General features: G+C 43.8%; 1 protein-coding gene and 1 non-coding gene across 5 annotated transcripts in view; one reads left to right on the top strand and one right to left on the bottom strand.

The window, feature by feature from the left end:
* Positions 1-23,734, bottom strand: part of STOX2 (storkhead box 2) — a 191,892-nt gene that overhangs the window by 120,464 nt on the left and 47,694 nt on the right. The window lies entirely within an intron of this gene.
* Positions 5,763-5,869, top strand: LOC122432653. The gene has a single exon (XR_006266917.1). It is a non-coding gene; the product is annotated as a U6 spliceosomal RNA (small nuclear RNA).

Raw genomic sequence — 23,734 nt, 5'->3', positions numbered from 1 at the left:
TAAAGTGGTCTGTTTTTTTTTTTTTATAAAGTGGTCTATGTTTTTTAACAATCACCACCAATAACATGCATTCTTCAGAAAATGTTCCTCCTGAGTTTGGAGAGAGGTGAAAAATATCACTACATCCTATTCTGATACAAATGACCAAACCACTGGGGCAAGAATTAGGTAACTGGGGTTCTAACCTGGGTTTTGATGACTCAGCTGGTTAAGAATCCACCTGCAAGACATTTCTCCAAAGAAGACATACAGATGGCTAACAAACACATGAAAAGATGCTCAACATCACTCATTAACAGAGAAATGCAAATCAAAACCACAACGAGGTACCATTACATGCCAGTCAGGATGGCTGCTATCCAAAAGTCTACAAGCAATAAATGCTGGAGAGGGTGTGGAGGAAAGGGAACCCTCTTACACTGTTGGTGGGAATGCAAACTAGTACAGCCACTATGGAAAACAGTGTGGAGATTTCTTAAAAAACTGGAAATAGAACTGCCATGTGACCCAGCAATCCCACTTCTGGGCATACACACCGAGGAAACCAGATCTGAAAGAGACACGTGCACCCCAATGTTCATCACAGCACTGTTTATAATAGCCAGGACATGGAAGCAACCTAGATGCCCATCAGCAGATGAATGGATAAGGAAGCTGTGGTACATATACACCATGGAATATTACTCAGCCGTTAAAAAAAATTCATTTGAATCAGTTCTAATGAGATGGATGAAACTGGAGCCTATTATACAGAGTGAAGTAAGCCAGAAAGATAAAGACCAATACAGTATAGTAATGCATATATATGGAATTGAAAAAGATGGTAACGATAACCCTATATGCAAAACAGAAAAAGAGACACAGATGTACAGAACAGAATTTTGGACTCTGTGGGAGAAGGCGAGGGTGGGATATTTCGAGAGAACAGCATCGAAACATGTATATTATCTAGGGTGAAACAGATCACCAGCCCAGGCTGGATGCATGAGACAAGTGCTCGGGCCTGGTGCACTGGGAAGACCCAGAGGAATCGGGTGGAGAGGGAGGTGGGAGCAGGGATCGGGATGGGGAATACATGTAAATCCATGGCTGATTCATGTCAATGTATGGCAAAAAACACTACAATATTGTAAAGTAATTAGCCTCCAACTAATAAAAATAAATGGAAAAAAAAAAAAAAGAATCCACCTGCAATACAGGAGAACTGGGTTCGATCCCTGGGTTGGGAAGATTCCCTGGAGAAGGGAACAGCTACCCACTCCAGTATTCTGGCCTTGAGAATTCCATGGACTGTATAGTCCATGGGTCGCAAAGAGTCGGACATAACTGAGCGACTTTCACTTGCCACTCACAGGCTTTGTGACCTTAAAATAAGTCTTTTGACTTCTAAAGCAAATTGGTTCAACCAGAAGTTTCCCAAGGTTTCCTCCAGATATAAGATACTATGAAATATGAAGCCCACTTAAAAACAAGCAGCAAAATATGTCAGACAAGCAGTTTAAAGGGCAACTCAGGCATAGTAAATCCTAACAGCTGCTAAAACTCCATGGCACATTTGTCCAACTACAAGAACTACGCAGTCAACCTAAACGTTGGAAGAAAGATATTTTTCTGACACTGGCCAAAGTCTTGGCTTTGTTCTTCTTCATGCAGCCAGAATTGGGATGGAATGAAGGGACAGAATTTAACTGAATTAAGTTTTGCTGAACTCTAGAAATGGTCCAGGATTAACTGACCCACTGGGAAACAGGAAAGAGTTTTATGTCTGGGAAATGCCCTGTTCTCTCTTTTATGATTGCTAAAAAAAAAAAAAAAAGTGGGAACCCAGCACTCAGGAACCCATAAAGATGGATGTGAATGGAGAGTAAAGAGTCAGAGAACAGAAAGCTCCATACACAGAAAAACCACGCCAGGTCTGACATGGATCGAGGGAATGGAGTTTCATCTCAAAGATTCGGTTTTCCAAATTCCATTTGGAAGTCCTTGTAAAGAGAGAACAGACTGGAATCTGTTTCAGAACAAACAATTCCACTGTAATTTTTCAGAACAGTGAGTCGGGTATTTATGTACATTAGATCTAAAGTCCTAATACCAGCCACTTACTCATACTTCTCAAATGGTGTAGTTGGTCATAAAGCATATTACAGAACGGTACTTTAGCTGGGGCTCTCGTGACATGTAATTAATTCAGTTCTAGGTCAGTTTAAGGGCAAACCAGTCGAAACCGGTTATTTTAAAGTTGTTGGTTCAAAGTAACTTCCACTTCCCAGATGGAGATGCCTAAAGATGTCTCATCTATTAGAATTTTTTGGTCATTATTTGCCTGTGTTACAGAGCTACAAGGGTGATGGCTCGCAGGCCAGTGAGAGGATGAAATCAGATGGAAAATTTAAATTGTGGTATAAAATAGGTTTGAGTGGGGATGAGATTAAGATAATTAAACATAGAACAATTACTCTTTCTTTGCACTTATGACTAAACAGCATTTTACATAGAGATTACATTGTTTTTATTGGGTTTTTAAGGCCCCCAGGTAGTAACTCATGTTGAATTCTGGTTTTCAAAGATCAACACTTTGATTTAGTCATTTGAACAAACGTTTAAGATCTTAAAATGTGCCACGGGGATGTCCTTTCGATTCACTGACCAAGCCTTTTCTCATTCTCCATGATTTTGTTTAAGACTTCCTCTCCCTCTTGATGCCTGAACTTGTACTTCTTTCCTGGACAATCTCTGAGTTTATAGGGAACCTCAGCAGCTGTTGCGGCTCACATAAAATAATTCACTTCAATCTCATTGAAGGCAGAAAGGATCTTAAAGAGGTAGGGACCACGCTACAGTGTTACTTACAAAGTTTTCACCCTCATCCTTTCACCTGGTATGCAACCAATCAGACAAACCTAACTGCTATCTATCCAGTGGTCTAAATTTTAAATATCCAGCCTCTGTATTCCTTTGGAAATATTTCCTCCTGAGAGTCTGAACACAGATGGAAAAAAAATCACTAAATCCTATTCAGAAATATATTACCAAACAGTCAAAACTACTATCCTACAATGTTCTTTATCTGTCAGGGATAAGATGCTAAAATTTCACAGTTTGGTTGTCCAAACTCTAAAATGAGAGGAAAATAGTAAAATAACGTTCAATCTTTCTGCTGTCTCTTTCACATTTTTTTCTAGGTCTTTTCTTCTGTATGTCTCATCTTCATAGGCATAAATACCAAATTAATCTTAATCTGAACATTTCAGTCTCATCTTTCCCATCTTTGTGGCAACCAAACATACTTTTCCTGGTATAGTTAATGTAGATGACAAAAATTACCTTTGTCTTTGATCAGGCCATGATGTTATCTTTTGAAAATTCTGACAGTATCTTTCAATTCCTCTGCAAAATTAGCACGATGTTTTATCCTCCACATCATGTCTCTTGGCTTGTTTGGATGGTTGGCTGGCTGGCTGGTTTATGCCTGGGTACTTCAGGTTACAATCAAGTAGTCTGATAACGGGCAAAGAAGACATTTAAAGCTGTCTGCTCCTACACATGCACTGTACGGTCAGGGAACTGAGGTACAGAACAAGTTTCCCAAGCCTGTGTAGCAAGTTGGCCATCCAACGTGGACAAAGCCCCGGTATCTGACTTCTGAATTCAGCGTTGTCTGTACCATAACACACTATCACCTTTCCATATCTCATCTCCATCCTTCCAAGTACACCTTATCCTTCTTCTGTTTATCATCTGTTTATTATCTCATTCCCTAAGCCTCTGATGAAGCCAGCCACACACCTAAAACAGCTCCTGCTCACCCCTCTCTCAGCAGCAGCAAACCAACTATGCCACTTGGAACCCCTACAACTGTGCCTCATTAGTTTGGGATTAATGGGAACACACTACTCTATATCCCAAGTGGCTCTAGTGGGAAAGAACCCGCCTGCCAATGCAGGGGATGCAAGAGACACAGGTTCCATCCCTGGATCAGGAAGATCCCCTGGAGGAGTAAATGGCAACCCACTGCAGTATTCTTGCCTGGAGAATCCCATGGACAGAGGAGCCCGGTGGGCTACGGTCTATAGTCTAACAGGGACTGAGAAACTGACCATGTATGTGGGTAAGTGGTCAGTGGAGGCGAGGCTGAGGCTGTCTGAGGTCAGTGCAGCTAATTTATACCAACTCCCCCATACACACATATGCCCTTCAAACAACAAGGACACATACAAGGTAATTTGGGAGAGACTCACGGCTTTCTTTTGTGGAAACAGGCTGTGAACACCTGAAATTGTCTGTTGTAAGCGCCAAGTTCTTTCATTACAGCAGCTATTTTTTCAATGACAGATACCATTGTGCAGATTTCATCACAGCTTACAGCTCCAAAAAAAAACTATCAATGAGTGAAGAACAATTCCAGTGAGTGGGGCTTTGGGGTTTTCATTGTAATTCTTTGGGGGAAAGAAAAACAAAGCAAAACCAAAAAAAAAAAAGAAAATTTGGTTTACCCCTTACGGGCTACGCTTTGTGTTCCTAATCTCAATACAAAGGTTAGGATTAAAAGCATTGGCATTAAAATCGCCTGCAGTCCCTGCTTTGAAGTCTAATAATGACAATAGCTGAAATCTTTGGCAACTTTTGAGAAGGCAGAGTCCCCCGAAATCCTTTGAAATGTTAAATACTAAATTGAAGAAGTTGTTATAAAGGAAGATTTTTCATAAAAAGTGCACAATGAACATGCTTTTTAAATTCACACCCTTTCACTTTTCTTTCAACACCAAGAATCCAAGTATGTTCCTGATTTTGCTGTTGTCTGCAATTCGAATTTCAAATCAAAATCAGGAACCAGCTTCCGAGATTAAGAGCAGGAGACAACTGTTCAAAAAGAACCATCAGTCTTTACAGGAGTATCAGATATTTATTATTTTGGAGCTGCTCTCAGTTTTAATTGAGCAAACCCTCCATGGAAGATCTAAGAGAAAAACCTTTCCCCAAAATAATCAGAAATTGTTTAAAGTCTCCAGCAAGGCCCGGCCTTGGCCAAGTTACAGGAAAGGAGCTTGAGCTGGACTGCTCTCTAGGTGAGAAGCCTGAGCACTCCTGGGTGCAAACTGCAGTATTTCTGTGCTAGCAGGTGGCCTTGGAAGGCTTCCTAAGCTGCCTGGTGCTCAGTTTCCGGTTGTAAAACATGCACGTGATCATCCTCATGGCAAAATACTGTCGTCAGGATTTAATGGGATAAATTATGTGAAAGAGTTAAGCAAAGTGTGGCATCAGGTAGGCGCTTAGAATTCTTAATCGAGTTTAAAAACAACCACCACAAAAATCCCTTATCCTCAACCAGAAGCTCACAGCTTCCATGTATCCCACCCCAGGGCCCACAGGATACAAAACAACATCCCACCCACAGTGTTACAGGCCTGTTTCCTTCCTTCGTCCATAGTGACCTTCATGGATTTGAACCCATTCATTCTTTCCATCAATGAATTAATCTGAAGACTGCATTCGTGCTAATACTGACGACTGTTCATGTTTTCCCCCACTCCAAAACTGTTTATCAGACCCTTCCCTGAAATGATATTCTAGTCCATTGCTTCTCAAACTGTGATCTTTGGACCCGTATTAAAATGCAGATGGGGTCTGATATTCTCCATTTCTCTGAAGCGCCCAGCTGAGGCTGATGTGTTGGAACATGGACCACAGTTGGAACAGCATGGGGAACAGAAATCCAAGACCGTAAGATTGTGATCTCAGAGAGAACTTAAGAGACTAGTATTGTGCTCGCTTCGGCAGCACATATACTAAAATTGGAACGATACAGAGAAGATTAGCATGGCCCCTGCGCAAGGATGACACGCAAATTCATGAAGCGTTCCATATTTTTACAATATTGTAAAGTCATTAGCCTCCAACTAATAAAAATAAATGAAAAAAAAAAAAAAAAGAGAGAGACTAATATTTATCCCAAAGGTGGAAAACTGGTCAAATTTAGTTCACATACAAGGTTTTTTTCCCATTTTTAATCCTTTAATATTTTTAAAAGTGGGGACATTTTTACAGATTTACAGCATTCAAAAAAAAAAAACAAAAACGGAAGATATTGTAAAAAATTAATAAACAGAACCTCAATAGAATTGAGAGACCAGAAGGGGGCGCTCTCACGTCCTGTGATGACAGCAGAGCCCGCCAGGAAAAAGGAAGACTCCTCTTCTTTCCCAGCAAGGACCCAGCCAATGAAAAGCGAGGGGCCCTTTGTTTCCCGCAGCCCCCCAACTTCCTTTTCCCCTCTTTTATAAAAGCGTCCTTCTTCTCTTGCTGTGTGGGGACTTCCCTGTGGCTCCCCGTGGTTGCCGACCCTGAGTTGCACTTATGTGCTGACCCCAAATGACCCCATCTTCACTGGAGGGCATCTGGCCCTCTATTGGTCTCGGGTCAACACTTGCATAGCCCAGGGCCTTTATTCCTGAATGGAGCTGAGCCGTGGCCCTATGGATGGAGCCCTCGGCTCCAGGGTCCTTCCCCCACCCCCGTCCCCGCGACAGAGGCCAAACGTCAGTGGCTGTGCATCACGGTGTGAGCACCATTGGAAACTTCTCTCACGCTGAGATCGGGTCCTCCATTCCCAGGTCACAATGGCGCCCAGGGGGCCACGTGTGTCAAGACCTTGACCCACCCCACTAATTCACAACACCCCCCCCCCCAATCAGCAGACAAGTCACGTGGCTTAGGCCACCGGGCAGCAGTGGGGTGGGGTCAGGGCCCCCGCTGGGCAGGCTGCCCTAGGGCTGGCCTCCGTGCTGGTGGGGGTCTTTTAGTACCTCTCAAATCACTTCAGTTGGCAGCCTCTCCTCCTGTCCCCCTAGCTTAACTTGACTACTTTTATTTTTAAAAACCTCCTCTCCGGTGGAGCTCCCTTTCCGGTTACTAACGCTATAAACAAGGGAAGACTATTCGTCATCCGCTCACGGGTCAGAGCCAGCCAGGTAGGTGGCTGGGCCAAGGCGGGCACTGCCCCGGGAGGAAGTGATGCCCAGGCCCCCAGACCTGCCGCCCACCCCTTGGAAAGCTCCCTTTGGGAGGCTGCCAAGAGCCTGGAGCCTGGTCAAGTCAGGGGTAACGGCTCAGACTGCTTGGAGTCTCCCCTTCAAGTTCAAATGACAGACAGGGTCTTAGTCAAAAAAGTCTGTGTGTCAGCGTTCACGTGTCTGCAAGAAACAGAACTTGGGTCACCAGGAGATCTGGACCACCAGAGGCGCACATGGCGCTTTAAGCATCAGAAAAATGTTCCTGTGAAGATGCTAGTTCACTTGGGGTCACCGGGACAACAATATTCAAAGTACTGATGCAAGACTAAAATAAGCCAAACACCCTCCCTCCCTCTCAAGAGCCAGGTCTTAAGTTTACCCTCCAGACATAATGGCACTCAGGACTACTCAGATGGCACAGTTGTGAAGAATCCACCTGCCAATGCAGGGGTCACAGGAAATGTGGGTGTCATCCCTGGGTCAGGAAGATCCCCTGGCGGAGGAAATGGCAACCCACTCCAGTATTCTTGCCTGGAGAATCCCATGGACAGAGGAGCCTGGCAGGCTATAGTCCATGGAGTTGCAAAGAGTTGGACACGACTGAGCAAATAAGCACGCACGCATAGTGTCACTCAAGTTTCTCAGAGGCCTTTGCAAAGGGGCACCAACTACCGCTCCATCGAAGGCAAAGGCAGAGGCAATGGATGGAGAGGCTGGAAGCTGGGCTCCCAGGGCATGTGAGCAAGGATGCGCTGGGTCACAGAGCCCCATGGTACCCAGTCCCTGGCTCTTCTCCCCAAAAGGAGACCTGGCCCGGGGCACACATACAGATTCCCTAGAAAGGCAACTCAGCCTCTGGAAGTGCTATCAGTAAGGAGGAGAAAACAACCCAAAGCCTCTTTCTTCTACCCCATCCTCTAAGACCCTGACTGTGGTACCCGCTACCACCTGTCCAAGATCAAAGCCTGTAGGAAGAGGAGGGGAGAAAGAAAAAGAAGGGAAGACCCTCTGTTTTTAAGAAAGTAATAACTAAAGGAACTGGAGGGACTTCCCTGGTGGTCCAGTGGCTAATACTCCTGGCTCCCTTGGCAGGGGGCCCCCGCTTCCATCCCTGGTTGGGGAAGGATTAACAGTTCCTCCATGCCACAACTAAGAGTTTGCATGCATGCCCGTTTAAAAGAAAAAAAGAACTGGTGCTCAGCTTCTTCACAATCCTCAACACATAAGGGCCCCGGATGACCACTGGGGCGGAATGTTGGCCAGTGAACAGGGCAACAGAGACCCACTCGAAGCCTGAGGAACAGGAGCTCTTGACATGCGTGTGACTCCGTTCTTGAGTGCGCACAGAAGCCAACGCTTCCCCACAGCATGCAAACTCAATTGTGGTGGAAAATGATACTCTGTGTGTATGTTTGTGCACGGTTCTACAAATCGAGAGAAAATACTGGTAAAAGAGCTCTGTACAATTACTTGCAATGATGAGTATGCTTTAAAATGCTCAAAAAAGTCATATAAGCTCATTCATAATCTCAGGCCTCCTGAGACTCTTGAGCTTTCAAGGAGTCAACACCCAAGACGACAGCCGCTTTGGGAGAATTCTATAAACCCAATCTCTGGCCCCATGGCTCTCCCCTTCTCTAAGAGACAGTACATACAAAAGACTTTCTTCTGCAGTTTTGACTGCATGGAGAGCTGGGGGTGCAGACAAAAGCAGACACCACCCCCCCCCTCAAAGAAAAGTGACTTGTGAAAGACTCACTTTTCCCGGGGAATGAGGACTTTCCCACAATGTCACTGATAAGCCAATATCCACTATAGCTGCAGCCTCAAGCGTGGGTAGCACACACCCAGCCTTCTTTTTTTTCCCTCTCTCCAAGTCTCTGCGATCTGTTTCTTTCTTGCCATCTGCTAGGATGCTGGTGAAAGCCAGTCTGAGTCAGAGAACCCCTTCTCTAGGGAAGATGGAATGATGGTCCACTTGCCACGTACTTACAGGAGCCGCAGGCAAAGTGGGTCTCAGACATCCAGCCCAGGTGGGAAGAAAGGTGGGCTTTCGCACAACAGAAGACATGCACCTGGACCTCAGCTGGAGGGGACAGCAAGCCGGAGAACAGAGCTCATCCACCCTCTCTGATGGAGATGACGTCATTTCCAACTCTCTGCTGAGCATGGGAGTGCCATCCTGGGAAAATGAAGCCATTTCCAACTGGAAGAGTTGGGGGGGAGGGTGGGCAGCCTTGACGGCTTCGGGCTGATTCAACCATCACGCTGCCTTACCGTGAAGCTGCCCTGTGCAAGTTTTAGAAGCAGCACAATAATAATGGGGGTGAAACTAATTATATGCCTGATTGAAACAGCTTTCTTCCAAAGAACTCAAAAGCCTGTTCGCATACATTGCCTCACTCAGCCTTTCAACCTACCTGCGAGACAGTAAAAAGAGGGGCATTATTCCTCCCACAGCATGTATGAAAACAATCCCAAATCACGGTGTTTCAGTAGAAAAGTTACAGGTCAAGAGCTGCTAGCACTGCCCCTTAACAGTCGACAAGGCAGTCTTCAACACCCTTCTAAAATCTCGAACACTCTAAGAAACAAACCAGTCCTCCCCATTTTTACATGTGCATAGTCCAAAAACGCTTACGGACAGATCTAAACAACGCACCAACGGGATGTGACATGCTGGGAAAAGACTTAAGACTCCCTTTGCATTCAAAATGAAGAGACAGCTTCTGAAAAACAAGTAACACTTTAAAAATCCAAGGAGAAACATTCACAGCTTAGGCACAAATCTCAGAACGAGACGTTCTTAAAGTTTTTGGGTCTTCAGGTTGATTCCAGGGTTTTCAAGGCTCTTCAAACTTTCACAGAAAAAAAGCAAATAGCAGAACTGCAAAGATGACTGACTAATCTCATTAAGCAGATCTGAATTCCAAAGTGTCAGATACACAGATATTGAAGGGGAGAAAACACAGAATTAAAGAAAAAAAAAAACAAAACAAGCAGATGGTCAATGAGCTGTGAGGATCAGAGACATCAATTTATGTGGGTTGATCTTGTTTACTCAGCTTTTGGCAAAAGCAGTCCCCTTACCCTAGCAACAGTTAGATCATATGCTTCTTAGGTCACAACATACCCAGCTTCTAATTTTAAAAACCACCACTGCAAAATCTACAAGAGGCCCAGGCCCCTTCTGTTATTAATGTTAAATATGCCTTTCAGGTCTCTGACACATAGCTTTTGTATTTCTTTCTTATATTTAAATTTTTGGAATACACTTGTTTTTTGTTTTTTTTTTGTAAGTACATATAATGTTTATACATATTCTGCAATCTGATGATGACTTTGCCTTTAGGGTTTAAACTTCTGTATAAGCCTAAACTGAAGATGTTTCTAGTTAATAAGTCATCTTGAGCAAGATCCATAGGGCTCCCCTTGGTAAGATGCTCCCTTGGTGTAAGTTCTTGTTCACCCATATAATAGAGTTTTTTATGCCGCAACCCTTTGTATTACATTATTGCATTCAGATACGAGGTACAAATGCTCATCCTTATGAAAGTAACTAACTCAGATACATAAGCTCCACTATCTATCTATTATAAACCCCTATTCCTGTAGTAAATTATAGCTGCGCTTTTTTTGTGTGTATTGAATGTTTCATAAGAAGAGCTCACGGTCTGTCAGAGAAATTTTCCAAACGATAACTTATTACATAAGGAATTCATTTTTCCCCCTAAAAAGAACTGGGCCTGAGGTGGTAGTTACAAGGCAGACTAATCGCAAACAGATGTAAAAACACTTGCGCAAAGTAAAAAAATAATAATAATAAAATAAACTTCGTATGTTTCGCTCCTTTAAAAAAAAAAAAGATATGGCAGGCAGTAAGTTGGTCCCTGATTGTCATTAATTGCCATTATTATGTGCTGCTGATGGCTCCTAATGACACTATTTTTCTGAGCAAGGGTTTTCGATTATTTTTCTGGCACAAAAACCTGTTCGCACGTACCACAATGTTCTCACACCAAAACTGAAGTGACTGGGAGATTAAAAGCAATTAGCGTAATTTTACTCACTGGCATGAGTCCGGAAAGTAGATCAGGACACACATTTTTCAAGGTTCAAAAACTTTTTCAAGTTTAGCAATTTGGAAAAAAAGAAAAGAGCAGGAAACGCCTATCAGAGGCAGTAAAAAAAGACATGCCCTCTGAAAGGCAGCCAAGAAGAGGGCAAAGAATTCCTATGCCCTGAAGGGATTTCAGAGTCCTTAAAGGGAGACAGACAGCTGAGAAAGAAAATAAAACAAAACCCCCAAGACCGTGGGCACACCTGGGGTGAAGACCTGACCCCAAAGAGTTCCCGTGTCAGGGCGACGTGCGTGCTAAAGTTGTTTTCAGTCATGTCTGTCTCTTTGTGACCTACGGACTTAGTCCACTGGGCTCCTCTGTCCATGGGATTCTCTAGGCAAGAACACTGGGGTGGGTTCCCATGCTCTCCTCCAGGGGATCTTCCCAACCCAGGGATCTCTTCTTAAACCCAGGCAGGAACAGTGCCCGCTCCCCAGCATAACAGTCACTGTGACCTCATTTTCGAGATGACCGATAAGGAATCAGAGAAATAGAAAGCGCATAAATAACTTGAGGCAAGCATAAAACATGCCACATAAAACCAGTATCTGCATGACATCTAGGTCTGAAGTTTAACTTTCAAGATAGAATCATGGAACCTTTCAAGCAAGAACGTTTTTACATTCGGGAAACTCCACGAATGTGGGCTTGCCAAGAGAAGAATAGCTGGAATTAATAAAAACTGTGAAATAAAGAATCCTTTTATATAATATTATAAATCATCTATATGTCAATAAAAGAGACAAGGTGCTGTTAAATTTTTTTTTAAAGAATCCTCCCAGAAAGTACACTTTCATATTTTTAAGAATAAAGTTCCCTCCACAAACAAGGTCCTATGAACAAGCAACTCCACTCTTAATGTTGTAACAGTGGATACCCTCCCTGCTCAATGTAATGACTGAAATTCATAATTATGATGTTGAAAGACTCAGCATGCTAGAAATGCCATGAAGATCATAATCGTGTGATACACGACTATTCAAAGACTCTTAAATCTCTAAAGATTCTTCTTATTAAACAGTTTACTCTCCTTCTCATAAATCAAGTATGTACACAGGTGTTCTTTGACTTAAAATTTTATAAACCACAATCCACTGTGGAAGGCATTGTCCCAAGAAACAATGTTATAAATGATAATGCATGTCACAGTCCAGAGTACAAAAAGCCAGCAATGGTCCCTCATATAGGTGAAATTATTTAATATTATGAGAGTATTAACGTCCTACTTTGGTGAGCCAACCCATCAAAGACACCTTAATCGTACTGTGGTTCTAGCTGTCTAGCTCTAGTACATTCTATAATAGCACACAGCTTGGAGATCCTAGTACTCTGATATCACAGCTGCATGAAGAATGAAATTGGGTGGGCAGTTCAGTCTAAAAATTTATTCCCTATTTTAAAAGATTCCCTTTGCAAATGAGTGCGGAGCTGCTGAAAATCAACTCATAAACAAATGTTGGTGAAGATTTCCATATCACATTCTGGATTGTCTGTTTAAAAGTTGTCCTCTGTTAATCAGAGGCCACTCCTTGGTCTGGCCATAATAATGCCTGAAATAAACACATCACATCACACACACACACACACACACACACACAGAGCAAGGAAAAGCAAACCATCTTCAGGATTCCTTTAGACTGAGGAACGATTTTTAAATAGCTTATCAGTGTTTTTCAAGTATAGGAAAACTTCCAGAGAATGGTCTCTTAAGTAGCTTTAAATAGTCACTGGCTGTTTCTATTTATACAATTATATCATCTAATAAGCCTTTTCACAAATTCCGAAAATAACTCTAGTCCAACTTTTGCCCAATTAATCATAAAATTTTAAATTAGTAAAGCCAAAATGAATAAAGATTGATTCTGAGTTAACAAATTAACGATGTGATAAATGACCATTCTAAGTATTCTGATAGGTACACCAAATTCCATCTCTACTGATTTAATCTAAGGAATGATAACATTTCCTATTTTCAAACTATGTAATCATGTTGTATATAGATTCAGTAATACAAATTACCTCCGACGATGAAAATATAACTTAGCAAGTTGAAAAGGTGATAATTATAGCTTTTAACCTTCATGGGATTCCTATGGCTACAGTTAAAAAAAAAAAAAAAGAGCTTAGAAATAACTTAGGAACATCTGTCTCTACCCATCAATCTATATGTGCCATTGATACCAGACATGGCTTTGGAATAGCTTTCAAAGATAGTTTCTAGCCACCTTTAATTACTTTGACTGTATTTTAAGTAGTAGGTTCTATTTTTTTATTGTCTATTTTCTTTCCTTTTGGTGGCAAAAGTGTTGGAAGATAGCAGAAGAACATGTTTTCTGTTTGTCATAGACACTAAAAACAGCCTACATCCCACAGTGCTGGTAAACTTTAATTTTACTAACCAGAACCTTCACATCGCACATAAAAACATAACCAGTGTCTTTTAGTTGTTTTAAGTTATAGAAAATCATCTGAATTTCTGAGAGCTACATTCTCATCTGTTACTGTGAGGTATAATACCAAAGTCAAATGAACTTGGGGAAATCCCCAAACCTCAACTAAATCCCAAAGATTCAAGGGTATCCACTGTATCATATTAAAGACATATTCATGGACAAGAGGAGAGAAGGGGTGGGGGGGAATGGCTTACTTTTAATAAAAGGAGTTCCTTTTTTTAATAAAAGGGTTTACTCTTAACAAAAGTTTGTGCGTGCCTGTGAAATTGCTTCAGCCGTGTTTGACTCTTTGTGACCCCATGGACTATAGCCCACCAGGCTCCTCTGTTCACCAGATTCTCTAGGCAAGAATACTGGAGTGGGTTGCCATTTCCTTCTCCAGGGGATCTTCCCGACCCAGGGATCAAACCCGTGTCTCTTATGTCTCCTGCACTGGCAGGCAGGTTCTTTACCACTGGAGCCACTGGGAAGCCTGACAAAAGGCTTTACTCTTAATTAAGGCAGAAAATTCACTTAGGCCAGGGACGTTATTCCCACTCTTTGGAGGTTTTGCTACATTCCATAAGGTCTTGAACTGGAGGGAAAGGTTAGCATTGCTGCATCCAGGAGAGAAACTGGGCGTGTGACTCCTTCCTGGCCATCAGGAGCTCAGTGCTCCTGGGTATGCCTACCCCCACTGTAATTATCCATCTCTTCTTTCCCGGAACTTCTCCCGTGCACCTGGGCCACCTTCACCTCAGGGATGACCTTCGTCTTTGCAGGAGGTTCTGCCACCTCACCAGCCCACCTGGACAGCCTAGTAAGATTCAGATTCATCTTGCATTATCTAACCCGTAGGTACAAGAAGGACTTACAGCCACGGCTATTGCAGATTCTGGTGTCTTCTCTAAAAATGTCACTACACTTGACTAGCAAAACAGTTTCTGTGATTTATTGGCCTGATGGCCAAATGTTTTCTTAACATTTCACCTCGGATGCCACCGCAAGACTGCAGTCATGGAGAGAGAGGTAATGCTAAAAGGGAGGCCTTCGGGTAAACACAGATTTGCCAAGCAAGAATCCTAGACATGAGGTACGCTCCAATGTTTGAGAAGCATATTAATTTCATGTCCTAGCCTACAGATTTCAAACAACATGAATGAAAAGCTGAAGTTCTGACTCCTCTTTCTGCCTCCCCACCTCTCTGTGGGTGCTCTAGTGACAAGTGGTGATAAATTGCTTCCCCGTCTGTTACCCTCTATGGGTCTGTGAGATATCCAGAGGAGGGGCTATTTCCCTCTGTATCTCCTGAGCTCAGCACAAAACCTGGACCAGCAAAGGGGCCCAGTGATCATCAATGGAGTAAAAGTAAAGGCAGAAGCCAAGCATTAATGACATGAGACAAGAGCCTGGGTGGGAGACACACCCCAGGTTCTTAAAGGAAAATCTGCTCTCCTGATGACAAAAGACAGATAATGGCTGGTCCCACTGCAAAGCAGGATCTTGGGTGGCTGAGCCACTGTTCTGAGCATGGGACTTTTTTCAACACTTTTAATGATTATCTGATCAAGAAAGCTCATTCGGCAACACTGCCCTCAGGACCCCTGTCCAAATAGTGACATGGACGCTGGTCACTCACCACATTGACCTTTGCTCCTTGGGCTCTTGGGCTTAATATGTTCTATTCCGTCACCCTCTCTTCCTGTATTGTATTTTTGAAATTGCTCTTTAAATCCTCAGTAAAGAGTCTCGGTAGGTTTTAAAGGCAATCCAGGAGTTTCAGAATCAATCAGGATCTTTGTGGAATTTCCTAAAGTGCTATCAGGAAATGAAAACGGAGGTTTAGAGAAAACTTGTTTTCCAAAAGCTTGAGGGATGTGCTCATGGCATATGTATGGAATGAATACATTCCTATCTTGATTTACTCTAAAATCAACCAAACTGTTTATAGGCAGCTATAGAGTTAAAACACAGTGATAGAAAGTGTAGTCACTGATCCCTTGACACATAAAACAGTCCCCATTCGTGGAAAAAAAGAACTAATAGCAAAGACAGCTTTTCTTTCTTTCCTTTAATTTGCACCACAGATAGCAAACATGAGGATGAATTGCTTCAACTCTAGACATTGTTGGTTTACAAAATAAAATACACTAATCATTTCATATACTTAAAGTAGACTTATATTACCTGCCCCGAACTATCCATAAGCTAACATGCTATATACCCTTTCAAGTGAGTGCAGAGTCTCAGTCAATCAAGACTACAATAAAATAAAGTCTAATTTACAACCAAATTGGCAGTCCAAATATACTAGTCATAAGAAAACAAACTTCAAAGACTTCTACTGACAACCAGAAAGTCCAGGTGATTAAATGCTTACACATGCCTAAATTTTGCTCTGTTCCTAGATTTCTCAAGTAATATTAAAGAAAAGTTCAATGTAAAACGTAGAGCAATAAGAAGGGTACAAAATGCAAAAGGGTGCAAAGAAGGTACAAAATGCCATGCAATGAAATAATGTGTTTCTCAGTGTAAATAATCTGTTAGATTCTCCACTCACTTTTGTCTGGGAGCATGTTTCAATCAATAGTAGGATGAATTGTCAGAGCAGCATGAACATATATACATTATCATGTGTAAAGCAGATAGCTAGTGGGAACCAGGGAGCCCAGCTTGGCGCTCTGTGATCACCTACATGGGTGGGATGGGGTGCAGGGTGGGAGGGAGGCTTGTGAGGGAAGGAATATATGCACCCATATAACTGATCCACATTGTTGTATACCAGAAACTAATACAACATTATAAAGCATTACACTCTGGTTTTAAAAAATCAGAATCTGTGTTTTAACATGATTCCCAGGAGACTCAGATATAGGTTAGTCTGAGAAGTACTGGGAAAAGAAAAAAAAAATGCTATAAGAAACCAAAGATAACTCTTACAGATGAGAGACTGAATTGAGAATGAGAGTAACAATCTGATTCAAAACTCACAGCTGCTGTAACATTATCACCATTGAGCACAGAGGTTAGTAGTCACACCTCAAGTGTTGTCAAGGTGTTGGGCTCAGGTTTAACCTGATTGACCAACAAATCTAACAACAGGTTAAAAAAAATGCAGAATCCTTTAGGCTTCCTTCCTCTGGTTGCTATGATTATGCTTGTGCTAACAGGAAGCAGTGACAATAATGCGAACTATAGTAATCTATAATCTGGGGGGAAAAAAAAAACCTCATCGTTCTATGAAATGACAAATTGCATGCCAGAAAAAAAAAATTATACAAAAGTGAATCTTCTCTAAAGGCGACATTTCTCTGGGAGACCCACCTGTCCCTGCTCTTCATGATGCCACAACATCCAGCAAAGCTCTGTGAGGTCGAGTCATCCTACAAGGAGCCAGCCCTGGTCCTGCCTCTCTCTCAAGGGTTTGGTCCGACAGTCACAACTCTTTCTGTTACTGTCCTGAGTGATGGCTTCCTGGAACTTTAAAGATTTGTGGATTGCTTGGTCAGTCAAGTTTTCCCAGAAAAGCTGCGATTTGATAGAGGTGCAGAAGAAAGAAAGAAAATAAAGCATTCTAGATTTGCTAGGAAAGATCACTGGATCCATGGGGAAGAGAGGGAATATCATGAGAAGATATGGAGAAATAAAAAGGTTTTCAGGATGATTATAATACAATTCATTTTACTGGGACAGAGAGTCAAAGGGGTAATGGTACATAATGCTATAGGAATGATTAAGGAAAGTATAGGTTGAGATGTTTGGGTCTGATGCAAAGAGGGATTTGCAGAATAACATTCCTCTAAGATGCTATTAAAGGGGCTGAGGTAGAGGTTCAGTAGTTGCATAAGTTAGGAAAACACGGTTCTATCTCCCTTTGGGAGATTAATAATGCATGTTAGACTATTAAAGGCACTGAGAAGTCCTGCAGTAAAAAGCCCTATTTACCTCTGTTTCTTCATATTTCAAAAATTTTGTACTGAGAACCTAATTTAAGAAGTGCTGAACTCCAGGCAGAGGATTAAAATAAAGGAATGTTTTAAAAAGGGTAGACCCCAGAGTTAAGAAAATGAAAAAGACAACACAGTTGGGGCTGGAACAAGGAAACAGGGAGAAACACAAGCATTAGGAGACGTGAAAATCTGTGAGAAATTATAAAGTTGAAGCTAGAAGTGAATCAGGCACTTTTCCACAAACTCTTGCCAGAATTCAGGAGGGTTTCTGTGAACATCTATCAAAAACGTTTCCTGCAACTTCAGATATAGTTTTGCAAATCCCTGGGTAAGAGCAGGGAAAAAAAATTAAAAGAGGAGGAATCAGTATGCAACCAGGTAGAGAAGATTGCAAGCGATCTACAAATGGACTCTCTTCCATGTACATAGACATGCTTGTAGATGATAATCCAAAATCAAAGCCATGCGTGGTTGAGAACATTTATCTCTTAAACCAGTTAAGACTGGTTCCGGCTTTGACAACCAAGAATCCAGAAGTACAAGCCCATCCCGGCACCAGAGTAATGGAAACGCTGTGAGTTCAAAGGGCAAAGTAATTAACGTGAGTGTTCAAAACAGGAGTGGATTTATGATTTTTCAACACTTCGAATCTCCGTTTATCCAGGTTCTTCATGCTAAGCATATGGAAGTGCTTTACAGATGTGGTTTCTAATCCTTTCACAGAGACGGGAGTCTCAGGAAATAATTGAACTCTTTCAAGAGACCATTTAGTAAACACTAAATAGCACCTCTCTGGGCTGGTGTTTCTGAATGGCATTCCCAGAACTGGCCCAGATGTTGATGGATGCTGAATATAAAGTGGGGCTCTGTGGCCAGGGGTGGGGAATGGCGGGGTTAACCTATTTCCCACTGCAGAACTTCTCAGAGTCTTTGCCACATTTGGCACTGGTACTCTGCGGGGGTGGGATTGGGGGGCGCCGTGCACCATGTCCACATTTACTCAACAGACACCCCTTGTTTCATGAGCACTGTCTGTGACTGATGCTCCACAAATAAGCTTTTGGAGACACAAGAGTCCTCAGCCCTTGCAGGAGTCAAATTGGGTTCTTAGGCGAGAAGATTCTGGGCTGTTATGACATTAAGAATGCAAACAGAATAGCTGGGATCCCAAACCAGTCTGTTCTGATGGTAAAATTCACACGTGATCCACTAAACCCTGCTTGAAAGACACTTCTAACCTCCAGACTGGTACCCTGAGGAGTCCTGATCCTTCCCTAGGACCTTTCTTACCTAGAGACTGTCAGGCCAAGGGTGACTGACACTTCCGTCCCTCATCCTCACGGGAACCTAAGAACTTCACAGCCAGGCGAACTGCACCTTTGCCTCAATCACACCAGAAACGGTGGAGTCAGGTGCAAAGGCAGACAGCAGGCAGGAAGGGCTCTGTTGGCCCCAGAGGCGCAGGGGAGGGGGGCCCTGCCAAGGTGAAGGGACAGCCCCCTCTCATCTGGAGCGGGGGTCGGTCTCTGGACTCCCCCCTGGGGATGGGGGCAGTTCCCTCTGCACCAGGGGGCTCATGTCTCCTCCTGAACGTGAAACCTGACCACGTTCTGGTGTTTCTCCCCAGGACACTTAGAGAGCTGCTCTGGAAGAATGGCACTTCTACTTGAGAGATCTGGCAAAAGCAGCAGCCGTGGGGAGAAAACACACTTTGATTGTTTCTCCCCCAAACAACGACACGCATCACTGCACGTGTGTTTCGTAACAACTGCAAACGATCTGTTTCTCCAAAGAGTGGGTCACCTTGGAGGGATTAGCCTGGCTGCCAAAATATGATCCCTCTGCAAACGCCTCGTGGTAGCACAGACGGGTTTCTACAGGAAGGAGCCTGGCGGGCCAGCGCTGCGGGAAGACCCCTGCTTACACCCGAGGAAACCCGGAGAGAAACCGAACTGTTTGCTTTTCCTTCCGTGCGTCTGACAGATTCCCCCAGTTTCTATGGGGGTTTATTATAAAGGTGTCAGACCCTATCGGAAGTTTGACGGCAACCACGCATTATCAAACAAATAAAAAGAACCCTCTTTTGTCCTACCTTTGAAGTTTTCTTAAGTTACTCTGAATAGCATCCCCCTCTGCCAAGTTTCATGTTTCTTGCATAATGAGGTACATTCTAATTAGCATATCACAAATATTCCCCATCTTCTTTACCCGTCCAGATACATATTTAAATGTTTCTTTTAAAATACATCAGGATTTTTTTTACACCCTGGATAGAGGCAGGAGAATTAAAGAAATGTGTCATTTCAATTCTCTGATTTTTTTTTCTTTTTTTAAATAAAACTAGGATGAGGTATGGGGCAGTGGAAAGGTCATAGGACTTGGAAGCCAGAAATCCTGATTTCTGGTTTTGGCTGAGCTGCTGCTTAGCTGCGCCACTTGGGACAAATTGCCTCACCTGTGACTGCCTCAGTTTCCCTCTCTGTAGAATGAAGAGGTTGGACCAAATGGAAAGTTCCTCACAGTTTAAAACACTGTGATTCTATTTGTGAAGACTGAATAATTTCTTGTCTCCTTGTTCAAAAACTGAAGCAAGTTATCTTTTTTGAGTTAAAAATTCACAATGAATGGGTATAGACAAGAAGAAGAGATGTGATTTTTAAAACAAAGATATTAATTATGGAAAGAAGTATTACCTTTGAACAGCAAAAAGGGTTTTCACTTCTTTCCCAGAAAGGTATAGTTACAGGTTAGCCTAGCTTTAATGTGTTGACAAGCATGTAAACGCACACTCACACTTTCTAGTCTGCATTTATATCAGTAAATAGAACTGACATGAATTAATCCTAATAAAAGAAATATTGTGACAATGAAAATAAAGTCTTAGACACCATACAGGCTTTATAGTCTCTTGCTAGACCAGGAAAAAACAAATCCAGTCAGTTCAATAAAGTCATCTGGATTGCCCACTAATATCTAGGTTTCCGGACCTGACTTAACAATATCAAAATCATAAAAACACAGAACTTGATCTTGGTTTCGACCACGACTTCCTGGGGTGCCAGAGCCATGCTGTTTCTCTGTGCTTCACCATTTACTCGGTTTGATCAGAACTGTCTGCCGGGCAGACTGACACTTTCCTGCAGAGGCCCTCCCCTCCCCAGACCTGCCATCTCATTTTTATTTTTTTTTTTTGCTACAGCCATACCCACAATCCAGCTCCCCACCTTCCTTCCAAGGACTGCCCTCCTCACTCCATTGTGCAGACTTTCCAGCCTCCCCGCCCCATCCTCTCTGACCACCAGCTTAACTTGGTAAGTGCTACTGACTTCAAGTCAGGCTCCAAAGTCGCCCCATAGAGCCCGCTGCCCCCGCGGCAGGCAGCGGGCCCTGCCCCATTGCATCTGCATGTTGACAGAGCTGTCAAACACTCTCACTGGGGAGGAGCCAGGGCTGGGGTGTGAGGAGGGGCCTGGTCACACTGGTAGCCCCAGGACACTGGACGGCAGTGAAAGGAGAGAATGGATGCAAGAAGAAGCAAGATGCTGAGCCGAGTGCTGGGGGCATGCCAGTAACTGTCCCTCCATCACCCCGACGCCCCATCATCCTGCAAGATGTATGGTAACCACCAAAACGCGGCCTGACCTTATTCCTGACGAGGAAAGGAGTGCTAAAGGCTGACCAGGTCAGAAAAACCTCTTTACATAAACAGGAAGGGGTGTGTGTGTGTGTGTGTGTGTGTGTGCACACGTGTGCACACGTGCATGCATTCAGGCAACAGAAAGCCACCGATGGTTTTTTGTATGAAAGAAGAGCAAGAATAAAAAATGTTTTAAGAAGATGACCTCACTGTAGCGCACCAAGGCATTGAAACAGTGTAGGGATTAAAGTCCTAATTATTTCAAATCCTTATGCAGCCATGGAAAATCATTACAAATAATTATACAAATATAACACAAATAATTATATTTAAAGATGTCAGGGAATGAACACTTACAGGCTAAATATAAAAAAAAAAAAGTAGGCTCCAAAACAACATAGAGAATATAGAATCACAGTTTGTAAGGTAGTTTTCACATTTTCACATATGAGAATATTCTGATGTATAGAGAGTGCAGAGAAAAGTTCCGGAGGTTAAATATCAGAGTTGTAAGAGGAATGTTATCTGAGTGATGAGGCACGTGAGTTTTCTCTTCTTCCCTTTCTTCTCTTTGTTTACCTGTATTTTCTAAAATGTTTCCACCAAGAATATGAACCACTTGGGCAATTTCTGTAAATCTCCTCTGAATCAGCAAATAGCCCATTTATAAATATTAAAGAGGGCAGGAAAGTGGTGAGGATTTGGCCACCGGCAGTGGCCATGGGAATAGAAAGTCAGGAGCAGAGTTGAGAGTGATTTCAGGGGACCCGCTGACAACGGTGGGTGAGCAACTGGGTGAGGAACTGGAGGGAAATCTGAACTCTGTGTCATGCCCAGATTTCCAGCCTAAGCGGGTGGGGGAACTTGCTGGCTCCATGGCCTGAAAGCAGACAGTATGGGGCACACTTGGAGGAAAAGATCACTTCCTCTTAGACAGACATGGTTGTGTTGGAGGTGGTGACAGGTCACCAGGAAAGACCATTCCCTCTTCACCCAAGAGAGACTGAAGTTCAAAAGAGAGGTCAGGGGTCCAGGGGGCAGTGGGTCTTAGGACTCATCCCCCAGGTCAGGCCAGGTCAGGTGCCCCCCACGGATTCCCACAGGAGCCGCAGCAACCCTCCCCACTCGGGGTGGCTCCCCGACAATGCTGCCGTGAACTGTGTAGCTGTCTCTCCGCCTCCCTGGACCACAAACTCCAGGAGGCAGGCAACACGTGTCGGGCCAGCGTTCCACCCTCCATGTCTGGATGGAGAGCAGGCACGTAACACATGCTGGAGAAGTGAATGACCGAGTCCTCTAGAGCAACAGCTCAAGGAGGTGAGTGGATACACCCAAGGGCAAGAATAAGGAGACGGGCAGGCCTGAAACTTGGGAAATAACCACGGAAGCGTGGGCGGGAGTGGCACTGCCAACGAAACGCATGCAAAAGAGATGCCAAACAAGAACAGCGCAACTTTCCAGAAACCAAGGATGGGGAGTCACAAAACAGAGGAGGGGACCAACCACAACCCCGGGGGCTGAGAGCTGGAGGAGGCAGGGCTAGGAGAAACGTCAGCATCCCAAGGGTACTGGTGATTTCGGGGAGAATCATTTCAGGAAGAAAGGAAAACGAAAGCACAATCGTCTTCTTAAGTAAGATGTGAGGACGTGGAGGGAGTCAGGACCGGACTTCACATCAGAGATGGGGGTGCCTGACACGGTAGATAATGAGGGAGGCAGAGGACCAGCTGCTGCAGGAGTTGGCTGGGGGGCGGGGGTGGGGGGCGGCGGAGAACCTCGGAGGAGGCAGGGGGATTACCACTAAGGCGGACGAGGAGGCCTGGCTGGGTTTCTGTCCTCTGAACTCCGGCAGCAAAAGGCCAGCACCACATGATCGGGCTCCAACCACACACTCACAGTATTCACTGCTATTTCACATGCCCCCCGCTTCTCATTCAGATGGCACAGACCAAGCCTTCGGGACTTCCCACAGCAAATTCTCCATGAGAGTTGGTAGCTGACTGCTTCAAGCTTAGAGGAAAGTGCCAAAGAGAGCAGAGCTCCAACATGAATACAGGATGCAATCACTTCTCAGCAGACACTGCTGCAACAACAACAAAAAAGGACTGTTTTTAAAGTAACAATGTGACATCTTCCTTCCCTTTTTCCCTAAGAGCAAAACTCTCCACTATGTTCAGACAAGGGGGTCATCAAACCCCAGGGTCGATGCCGGCTACCGGCAAGGCGACTACTCTGATTCTGGACCACCCTGCCATCAGCTGCAAGTCAGTTAGGGACAGACGGCCGAGGGCCTCTGCAGCTTCCGTGAAGGCAGACCCCCAGGGTGTTGTTTTAGATGGAGACAAATCCAGGACTGGCCTGCTCGGGTCCAAGGGCGCAACACTTAGGACGTTTCCAGCAAGGTACATCTCTGCAGCAAGACTCCACCAATCCGGGAGCCCCCAGCGAGGCCAGGAATGAAACTCTAGAACGGGAAGCTGACTCAGAACAGACCTGCCAAGGCAGCTACCAGCTTCGCTGAGGCTTGCCCCACTTTTGACCCATGTCAGAGCAGCTGGGACCCAGAATTTGTGTGAAGAACTCA

This window comes from Cervus canadensis, chromosome 31 (assembly GCF_019320065.1).
Source record: "Cervus canadensis isolate Bull #8, Minnesota chromosome 31, ASM1932006v1, whole genome shotgun sequence".
NCBI lineage: Eukaryota > Metazoa > Chordata > Mammalia > Artiodactyla > Cervidae > Cervus > Cervus canadensis.
Note: the sequence above shows the minus strand (reverse complement) of the source record. Positions and strands in the feature narration are given on the sequence as shown.